Raw genomic sequence first — 11,156 nt, 5'->3', positions numbered from 1 at the left:
CCCCTATCGAACCCCCCCTCCCTGTCCCCTGACCGCCCCCTCCCGGGACCCCCTGCCCTTTCGGAATGTGGCCTTGCGAACATGGGCGGAGGACTCAGGAAGAGCAGGGGCAGCCGCGCAGCCGGAGAGAAGCGGCGGTTTCCCCTTTAAAGTGCCGCTTCTCTTCGGCTGGCTGCGTGGCCGCCCAGTGCTCCTAGTGAGTCCTCCGGCCCGTGCTTGCAGTGCTCCAGCTTACTGACTGAGGATGTTTTGTAGTATCTCCCCCACCCCCCTTTTCCACTAGCCACACAGAACAATATTCTCACCCAGGAGGAAGAGACTATAGCAGCATATGTGGCTCCACAACAGGAGCAGAATGCTGGATGTCATGGCTGGATGTCATGCTGGGTAAGAGCCATACAAACATGTTCCCTGCATAAAATTTCAGCAATTCAATACCCTTACACTCAGAGAGGGCCAGAATCATTTAGCTCTTATGATCCTCTAACCTCTTTACTGACAGTGGGTAAAATTTAAAAGGAGTTAGATTTTTTAAAAATTGCAAATTTAAGCACAATCACAACTTAAACACAACTGAGCTCTGAATTTAAACACAATTACGAAGATTTTATTTTGCAGTGCACTTAGCTATTTTCTGCCAATGAGAATAAAACTTCTTATCACCATCGCCGGTCAGCAAATTTAACTTAAAAAAAAAAATCAGTATTACTTGCTGCCTCCATCTATAGTCTGAAAAGTAGACAATTTAAATCACGATAGTGGTGAGGAGAATCTAAATGTGCTAGAAAGGAAGCTGATTTGGGAGAAATACATTAAATGAGCATGAAAGAGGAAACAGTGGCAGCTGGTATAATAGAGGTCAATAAATGAGCGAGTAGGGAAAGCAGGGGGAAGAAGAAATGAGGTGAGGGAAAAACTGGCACAAAACAGAAGACAATGGCAGGGAGCATAAAGAAGATATCAAATCAGGAGTGACCCAAAATAACTAAGGGTAGCAAAAAAACCCCAGAAAGCAACAGTTTACAAATTAGAGAGACACTGAATGAAAGCGCAGGTAGCATTATACTGTTTGGGGTAGGCAGTGTGATCTAATGGGAGAGCAATGGCTTGGAAGTCAGTCCAGACCTGGGTTCTATTCCTGGCTCTGCCACATCTGCTATGTGACCTTGGGTAAGTCACTTCACCTCTCTGTGCCTCTCTTTCCCATCGTTTGTCTGACTTGTCCATTCTGACTCTCAGTTCTTTGAGGTAGGGACTTTCTCTCAGTGTGTGATTGTACTGTGTCATGCATAAAGGGCCCTCAATCTCAACTTGGGTCTCTAGGCACTACTCTAATATATACTCCCGGGGGAATTCTGCACCACTATGCAATGCAGAATTTGCACAGAATTAATGTTCTGTGTAGAATTTCATTTTTCCCCACAGAATTGGTGCTGCAGAGCTGCTGGCCACCACTAGGGACCACTGGACCCAGTGGAGCCCAGTTCACAAATAGAGGACACTTGCCAGGGGAAGAGGGGGAGCGGAGGGTTCCAGGCTACTGCGGTTCCCACCACATCCTGAAGGGAAGAGGTGGCAAGCAGGAAACTTTGTACAAGCCCGGTCCAGCATCAGGCTGTTTCTTTCTTTGGATCCTTGGGCTCTGGGAGTAGAGGGTGCAGGTGTCTGAGCTGGCGGGGGGGTGGTGTCCAATGCCTGGGCTCTGGGGGGAGGGAGTGCGGGTGTGTGGGCTGGGGGAGGGTGCCCTGCAGCTGGGCTTTGGGGATGCGAGTGCAACGGGTTAAAATACATCAGAATTATGCCATAATCATATCATAATAATATCACTGTGAAGAATATGGGGTGCAGTGTCACAGCGAGTATCTGGGCTGGGGGGCACCTCGCGACTGGGCTCTGGGAGGCAGGTGGTGCAGGTGTCTGAGACCGGAGAGGCAGAGTTTCCCCCCCAAGATGTGTCCAGTTGGCACATATGACACCCAGACTGAGGTGCCCAGCAAAAGCATAACAGAGTAACAGGAAATAGGTTGTCATAGGTGTTTCTTTAATGCTCTACTTCTGGAGGAACTATTTTCTGTTGTTTATATTGTGACAGACATACTTGTTGACAGGTATTTCGAAACCTCTTATTTCACTACTGAATGATAATGAATTTTATACTACGGTACTACTAAACAAGGCTTAAAAAAAAACAACAAAAAAAAAAAACCATTACCTGACCTCTACCATCTGGAAGACAAAACCTACTAGCCAGAGGTGTAGAGATGAAAGAGGAGGATGAGGAACATCACCTGTGAAGTCCAGAGGCAAAACTCTGTTGAGAAGCTTAATCACCCAGCCAGTCTCAGCTGCCAGGACAGGGGAGGATACAAGAATCTCTACTGTGAAGCAGTCTCTGTATCCTTTCACACCAGCCTCTGGACAACAGATATCAGATAAACTTGAAATTCTAGTCTTGCTAAAATCTAGAAGAACGGAATTTTGTATTTCTTCTCTCCTATGCAGTGTTGCCTGGCTGCTGAGAAGGGAATGGGTCTCCACTACTCTATCCCTCCACCAACCTCCATTTTGGGTCCTCCTCACCAGTAAATGGTTTCAATGCCTGCCTCTGTTGCTGCTCCTAGCTTTCGTAAGCAGTGTCAGAATGCAAATGACCTGATTCTTGTCAGTGTCAGTGCTACCAGTAGCATTCTGAACATTAGCTATGAAAAATGACAAGACTTCCGTCACTCTGCTGTAGCACTGAATTCTACAAGCAGAAGCACTGGAGTTACCCGTCTGCAAACTTCATAGGACACCACACTGCTTTAATCTATATCCAGTTGATGTTTGGAATGTTATCTCGCAAAAGCTAGAAATGACTTTTTAAACGGAAGCCTAGATTCTATATAAATTGATTACATCAGTCTCTACAAATAAGTAACAAAGCTTTCTGATCATTACACGTGAGTCAGTTTTTTGAGTCCTTTCATGAATGATTGCTCAGTCAGTCATCTTGAATGCTATAATAAGGATTGCAATAGTACACATAAGATGAGCACAGTCTGTAAAACAAGGTAATTAGAAGAGTAGACCACTAGATGTGTCATCCCATTTCATTGCCCTAACATAAGAACAAAAAGTAGGATGTAGCTATAGATTCTTACCTGGATGTTGTCAAACTTTAATCCAGGCATGGTGAGATTCTCTTTGTCTATAAACAGAGTACTATATTGCTGAGTGGCTACTGAAATTAAAACCTTTCTAGTTTCCTCACTGGGAATCCAGGCATCATTTCTTCTATCTAATTCACTCATATTCAAGGCTGTGGCAAATGGGTCATCACTTCCAGCAAAAACAGCTTGGATCTGTGAAAATGGTTTAGGAGATTGTGACATTTCTAAAGATGCAGGGGGACCACCTGCTTCAGATCTCCCATTTCCTACAGAGTAAGTAGGGTCAGCAGAGTCATTGGAATTGTCTCCAACTGTACTAACAGATGACATTTGTTCTGGGACTGAAGAACCTGCATTAGGGTTACTGACAGAAATAAAAGTGGATGTAGTAAATGAATCAAAAAACTCAACAGCTAGATTATTAGTGTTAACAGGGTCACCAAAAAATGTACTTAGGCTAGGACTCGGTTGAACCACCTGTGCAGGAGACTTCACTGGAACCTCATTTACACTACTAAAACTAGGAGACTTCACCATTTGAGGCTCAAAGCCATCATGTATGAACAACTGTGGCTGAGTATTAACATTGTTTGCTTGACTAAAAATGGTGCATACAGGGATAGGCTCAGCTTCAGGAGATGATTTGCTGGCAAGGGGTGATGATATTGGCTCCTCAGATTTACTTTCATCAATATTACTTGGTGTTGAGTCACCTAGAGCTTCATTTCCCACTTTCGGTTCATCTTTCACTGCTTCTTGAATCAACTCTTCCTTTAAAGATGCCTGATCATCTGTTCCAATATCAGAAATGTCTTTAGGTGTTTCTTCATGTTCAGTTTCACTGTCATTACCTTGGGCTTCTTCCTTACTCGCTTCTCCTTCTGGTGTACAAATGTCCTTGACTTCCATTTCTTCCACAATCTCCTGCAGGCAACCAAGTTCACCGGTGTCATCTTCACTATTGTTTGGAGAATCAGAAATAATGACACTCTCCATCATGTGTTCATTAAGTTTATCTATGAAGTTATTGGAATCCTCCGAGATGGTCTCATTCCCTTCAGACTCAAATTCATCTCCACCAAGATCAATGGTTTCCTCATGAAAGAGAAGTTCTTCCTGAGCCCTCTGCTGAACTACATTTCCATATGCCTCCTCATTTGAAACACTCTTCTTGGCATCCTCATCATTACATTGATTATTTTCCATTGTGACTAAAGAAAGGGAAAAATATTCCAGAAGTTAATTTTATTGAGCAATTTAAATAATTATTCTGAAACTCAAGAGTATTTATTAAAAAGGCAACGAAGGACTTTTTATGCAATCATTTGACTATTAAAATATTTATTTTTGACACTTCATTGTTGGCCACCTATTCCGTACTTGGCACAAAAGTGTTTTAAATTTACCTTTTGCCACTATGAACTTGTGAGTCCCAAAACACTATAATTTCAGGAAGGCAATGGTTTGTGAGCGTGCGTGCACACACTCCCATTCAACCACTCCAGCCTCCCCAAAAAGACACTTAACGTTATTCTGTAAATATTTCCTTTCAGTTAAACAAGTAATATTACAAATTACTTAGCTGAGAGGCAGCTACAAACATCAACACTAAAATGGACCAGACTGTATTTTTTTTTTTTTACAAAAATATCTTTCTGCTAAAAATTATTTATTCTGATCCTCCTTGGTTTTGATACTGCAAGAATCAAATAGTACATCTAAAGCAGGCCAAAAATGTAGGCTTACTCTCTCCCATGGCAAGAGTCCCTCTTCCCTACTGGACCAAAAACATCTTCGTATCCTATGAGTATTAGACTTCATTGCCCTGGAGGTTTACTTCCTTTGGATTGTTCAGAAAACTTCTCTCAACATCACCACCTCTTCCGATACATGCTCTCATTCATCTACATGCTTCGGAATGTTTTATCTAAACTAAAAAACATTAATATTCTTTCCAAAGGGCAAATGGAAACAGGAAAGGTCTACTCAGGGGGAGTTGCTTGCCTGACAAACTAATAGCCCATACTTTCCTTTTTGTTGGTCACTTATTCAATAATGATTTAAGTAGGTGGCATTCAGATGATAAATTGTGATTACTGCTACTGATTGGCTAAAAATTGTTCATGCAACCACTATTTTTGTTACCCTTCTGCTTTGTGCTTGTGTCAGTCACTTATTGTATCTTTCCTTTTACACTATAAGCTTTTTAAAGAAGGGACTTTAATTAACTATGATTGTACAGTGCCTGCTATGATAGCTTGAGCTGAGGCCTTTAGGCATTACTGGAATATAAATATTAATGATAATAAATAATGAACATGTTTGGGTATAGAGGAAAGGAGAAAACCAATAAGTACCTGATCCTGCTCCCACTGAAGACAGTGGGCATTTTGCTACTGATTCAATAAAAACAGTGCTGGGACCACAGAAAGAGAGGATTATGCATCTTAAGATTTCTGAAATCTTTTGTTCAAGTCTCGGAGTCTGCCTCTCAAATTTCAGAGAATGGAAACCTACCTAATGTCTCCTATGAGATGGCTCAGTACCTAATATGATGAGATGAGACACTATATTCTAGAAGGAATAAATAATAAGCACCTCTTCATAGCACTTCTGACACTCACTTGAATGCTTATGAATAAGGCTATGTTTTAGTCATGGGTATTTTTAGTAATAGTCATGGACAGGTCAAGGGCAATTAACAAATATTTGTGGCCCGTGACCTGTTCATGACTTGTACTATACTCCTAACTAAAACTTGGGCTGGGGGAGCTCTGAGGGGTTGGTCTGGGGGCATCATGGGTGCTGGGGGTTGGCCACCCGGGACCCCTGCTGGTGCTGGGGGGGAGGGGAGGGTTGGCGGGGCTAGCAGGCTCCCTACCTGGCTCCGCATGTCCCTGCAGCTCCTAGGGGGAGGGAAGGCCGGGGGACTCTGTGCACTTGCCCCAACACAGCTCCAGTTCTGCAGCTCCCATTGGCCTGGAATTGCAGCCAATGGGAGCTGTGGGAGTGGTGCCTGTGGTCGGGGGCAGCGCACAGAGCCGCCTGGCCCCTCTGCCTAGAACAGCGTTTCTCAAATGCGGCCACCAGGGGCTTTTCTTGCAGCCACAGCTTCCTGGGCGGTGATTGGGGGAGGAGGGAGCGCAAAGCAGCAGCCCCTCCCCAGGGGCCACCAGAAGTGGTTGGGCCCTGCCCCCTCCGGAGAGACACAAGCTGAAGGAAAGGCAGCCAGTGAGTTCCCCCACCTTCCCAGGGGCAGTGGGATCGGGCTACAGTCCTTGGGTGGGAGGCTCCAGCCACAGGGCTTCAGGCTCTGTCCCCTGGACGTGGGGTTTTAGGCTCCATTCCCTGGCTGCATGGTGATGGGCTCTGGCCCCAAGCCCATCCCCCCCCCCCTCACCTCTGCCCCCTACTGCCTCCACCAATGCCCCATCACCCCTGGCCCCTGCTGTCTCTGTACCTACCTCCCCATCCACGGCTTAATTTCTGAGTAAGTCTGTTGTGAAAAGTGAGATTTACATGTTTGTTCTGTGAAAAGTGATATTAACACTTAGTAGCTAGCAAGTCTTAAAAAAAGTAACCAAAAAAACCAACCAACCAACCAAAGAAAACAATAAGAAAAATGACAAGAACATTCAAAGCATTTCTGTTTAGGCCCAATGAAGAACAGAGACAAGTGTACACTATTTTTATTATTGAGTCTGAAAAAAACAAAACCAAAAAACCCTACATAGATAGATTACAATGATTTGGACATGTATCTGTGCATATTTATTTGTTTTTCCTAAAGTTAATTAAGTATTTTAGGAAAAATTGTCAGAGCGGCCACGAGCAAGAATTGGTGGCCGCACTCAGACCACCAAAAAATTTGTTGTGAGAACCCCTGAAAGAACTGAAGGGACATGCCGGTCATTTCCAGGGAGACCGCGCCCCCCCCCCCCCCCCCCCGCAGTAAGCACTACCCTGCACCCCAACTCTCTGCCCCAGCCCTGAGCCCCCTCACACACCCAAACTGCCCCAGCAGCGGCCGGTGCAGCTGGCCCGGGGGCTGCCTGATCTGCTCGGGCAGTCCTGGAGCCAGCTGCATTGGCCGCTGCAGAAGTCACGGTAAGTCATGGAATCTGTGACTTCCATGACCTCCATGACAGACACGCAGCCTTACTTATGAATAAGGCTACATATTAGACACGGGTATTTTTAGTAAAAGTCATGGACAGGTCAAGGGCAGTAAACAAAAATTCACGGTCCATGACTTGTACTATACCTGTAACTAAAACTTGGGCCGGGGGGCTGCGGGTTCTCTGGGGGGGTGCGGAGTTGGGGACGGTCCAGGGGCGCCACAGGTGCTGGGTGGGGGGCAGACTGCGGCACACAGACCGGAACCCCTGCTGGTGCATGGTTGGTGGGGCTGGCAGGCTCCCTACTCAGTTCTGCATGTCCCTGCAGCTCCTAGAGGGAGGGAAGGCCGGGGAGCTCTGCACGCTGCTTGCGCCATGAGTTCTGGGTCTGTAGCTCCCATTGGCCGGGAACCATAGCCAATGGGAGCTGCGGGGGTGGCACCTGTGGGTGGGGCAGCGCACATAGCCACCTGGCCCCTCCTTCTGGGAGCTGAAGGGACATGGTGGCTGCTACCGCCCACCCCCAAGGTAAGCGCCACCCCACAGCCAATCCCCTGCCTCAGCCCTGAGCCCCCTCCCATACTCAAACTGCCCCAGCAGCAGGGCCGCCCAGAGGATTCAGGGGGCCTGGGGCAAAGCAATTTCGGGGGCCCCTTCCATAAAAAAAAAGTTGCAATACTATAGAATACTATATTCTTGTGGGGGCCCCTGTGGGGACCGGGGCAAATTGCCCCATTTCCCCCCCCCCACCCCCACCCCCGGGCGGCCCTGACCAGCAGCAGCCCAGAGGCTGCCTGATCTGCTCGTGCAGCCCCAGAGCCAGCTGAATCTGTGACTTTCGTGACAGACACGCAGTCTTACTTATGAACACATTGGTGAGGCAGAGACATATTAACCTCCCACTTTACACATAGGAAATTTGAAGCAGAGAACAATCATTCTTGTCAAAGGGGTTTCAATTGTAGTAATACATTAAGTTTGTGTCCACATCACAGCCTTTCTGCTATCACACTAGCACTGGTATACCCATGCCTATCATACCATGTTTATATTGGTACATTCTGGGCAAAAATTCCTCATTGTTCCAAGGAAATAGATGTCTTTGAGAACATACACACAGAACATCATCAACTGTATGGAGTGCAATTGCACTTTGGGATGTCATACCTGAAAGAGAGGTGGGAGAAAAAAAGGACCTGACAAGTCAATTTAAAAGTCACAAGCTAAGGGGTCCTGTCTGTGTTTTGGGAAGGAAGTGGAGAACGTGCTATACCGGTTGCAGAAAGACAACCATTTGTCAGCCTAGATGGGGGACGACACTTTTGGTTGACCTGGTTATAGCTGGATTTTAACCTTGTTGCACGTTGACACAAGCCATATTTAGAGGCAAGCATGCCAGAAATGTATTATAAACTTGATTAAAACCAGCAGTATGACTAGGGTGGGTTTTTTTTTTTTGGTTAGGAATTCTCTAGGAACCTGTAGTACCATTCCTTCTCTCCGACTCCACCCCAATGCCTCAAGAAGATGTATTCTACTCTTCTGTTCAGTGTGGCTCCCAAACTTGAGCAGCAAAATAAGAGACAGCCGTCTATAGAAAAATTTAGAGTAACTGATGCCTCTGTAACTTTGAATGGGTTTGAAGTTACAAGGAGCAGGTTTTCTCCCACCACATAATCCCTGTTACATTTCCTGTTATCTACCATGGTGTAGACATGACACTGTTTAACCAGTTGAAAACACTGCTAGGTCTTTTAGTCTCACAACTATTTTCTAAATAACACTATGTACATTTATTCATCAATTCAAAGCTTGGAAGTTTGATTTTATTCCAATGAGGAAAAAAATCTTGTTTACTATCTAGAAAAATATCTGAATGGGAGTGAAAAATGGAACACACTGAAGAAAAAGATTAATTAAATTTAAGAAACACACGTAGATGTGGAAAACAAAGAAAAGTTAATCTTCTAAAATACTTGTTGATAAAAGATGCAATTCTGCAGAGGAAAGCTAAAGATATAGAAAATTTTACTAAAAATTTGTAATAAGCAAATATTGTTTTTTTCCCCCAAAGATCTCAAAGGTGAAGATTTCTACAATTCTCTGGCAATTTTTTTTAAAACCTAACTGGCATTTTTAAACCTCTCTTTTTAACATCTAAACTTTTGCATACCCCCAAGTGGGGTTCTCCATCACTGCTTATGGCAAAATTCAGTAAATTCACTCTATTTTACCTTTTGATTGTGAAAAACTTAAACAAAAAAAAGGCTATATTTTCCCATATTTCAAAGCCTATGCAGGTTTGGAGAAAGAAGCTAATTTTTCTGGGAGATGAATTTAAGATGAATTTATTTCCTTAATCTTGGAGGCTTCTTATTTGCTCCTAATCTCAGACTAAGTAATGATTACATTTTTTTTTATTTTGATGACGTGAAGTCTTATCTTTCTATATATAAAACTACAGCTAGTTTGGTACTGAATCCATGCAGAATCCCACTGAAAACAACAGTGCTTTGCACAGGCACAGACAGGAATAGGTCTCATTGCAGAATGGGCCAAAGTTATTCTAAAATCTCAATGAAAAGTTTCTACCAGTTACACTCACTGAAAATACTTTCAGCCTGCTCTGTGAGTAGCTCATTCCCTTCCTTTGTCGTCTATAACTGGGTTTCTCAACTCGTAGGTTGGGACCCAAAATTGGGTTGCCAGAATATTTCAAAGGGTCACGTAGCAGCTTCTGTCCCACAGGGATGGCGGGGCTCACCTCCGTGGTCCAGGCACTCCAACCTCTGGGGTCCCAGCGCCACTCAGCTTTAGCCCAGCCATCATGATGACAGGCGTCTGAATAGGCCAAAGCTTAGAGTGGCACTGCAACCCCATGAGCCAGGTCACAACTCCACTCACTCAAATTTGGTCCAACAAAGGGGGCAGGGCCAAACCTGAGCTGCGCTGCAACAAAGCCCAGAGCAGAGAGCCAAGCCCTGCCACAGCCCAGGAGCTGCAGGAGCCACTGCTGTGGGGTGAGTGCCAGGCAGGATCCAACCCCCCCATTCCTGGGGGCAGGTTCCAAACAAAACCACCTCCAGATTATTTAATGCATCACAACAGGCCGTAAACATTTACAAATGGGTCCTGAGCCCAAAAAGGTTGAGAACCACTGGTCTATAATGCACTGGCAAATAAATACATGTATGCTCACAGTTTTGTCACAGAATTTCGTGTTTCTGAGTCTTTATGGACATCTGTGCTAATTCACCAGGCTACACCTTTGGTCTGGCCAATCAGTACCCACTACCTCTCACTTAATAGCGTGGATATCGAGAGTGGGTTTGAAACTCCCTGGCAGGTACCGCACACAAGGCTGAAGGGGATGAAGCAGGGCGTCCGCACAGAGTCTCGTTACTACTCCCGGGTAGCACGGTGATGGGTGCGGCGGAAGAACATGGCCACTGTCTAACAGAAGAAGGGAAAGGGGGCGCCCCAGCCCCTCAGGCCTGGCTCAAGGGCCTCTCACTGGGGTTCACTTTCAGGCAGATCCCACGATCCCCCGGGGGGGAGGGGCGGGAAGACTTGGCTCTGCGGGTGGCAGCCCATCGGGGAGACACCTCTACTGCCGCCTCACCCCAAACCGGGACCCCGACACACCCCCGGCCCGGCCAGCTCCACGCTAGGGAACCCCAGGCCCGCTCGCCGCCTGCCCCACGCCAGGCTGACTACAGCGGTCTCCGGGCCCGGCCCGGCCAGGACCCCCCTCCTTTCCACCAGCCCGGCCCAGCCTCCCCATCCCCGCTACAGCCCTGACTCTCACCTGCTTAGCGCCAGCAGCAGCCTTGCACCACCGCCGCCCGAAGGATCCAGCAGCTACTGCGTCTGCGCCATCAACCAG

General features: G+C 46.1%; 1 pseudogene; it reads right to left on the bottom strand.

Moving 5' to 3' along the window:
• Positions 1–3,143: 3,143 nt before the first annotated feature.
• Positions 3,144–11,151, bottom strand: LOC113405216 (annotated as a pseudogene).
• Positions 11,152–11,156: the final 5 nt, after the last annotated feature.

This window comes from Terrapene carolina, unplaced genomic scaffold (genome assembly GCF_002925995.2).
Source record: "Terrapene carolina triunguis isolate 2854851 unplaced genomic scaffold, T_m_triunguis-2.0 Scaffold34339, whole genome shotgun sequence".
NCBI classification, from domain to species: domain Eukaryota; kingdom Metazoa; phylum Chordata; order Testudines; family Emydidae; genus Terrapene; species Terrapene triunguis.
The sequence above is the reverse complement of the archived record's forward strand: the minus strand, read 5'-3'. Positions and strand labels throughout refer to the sequence as shown.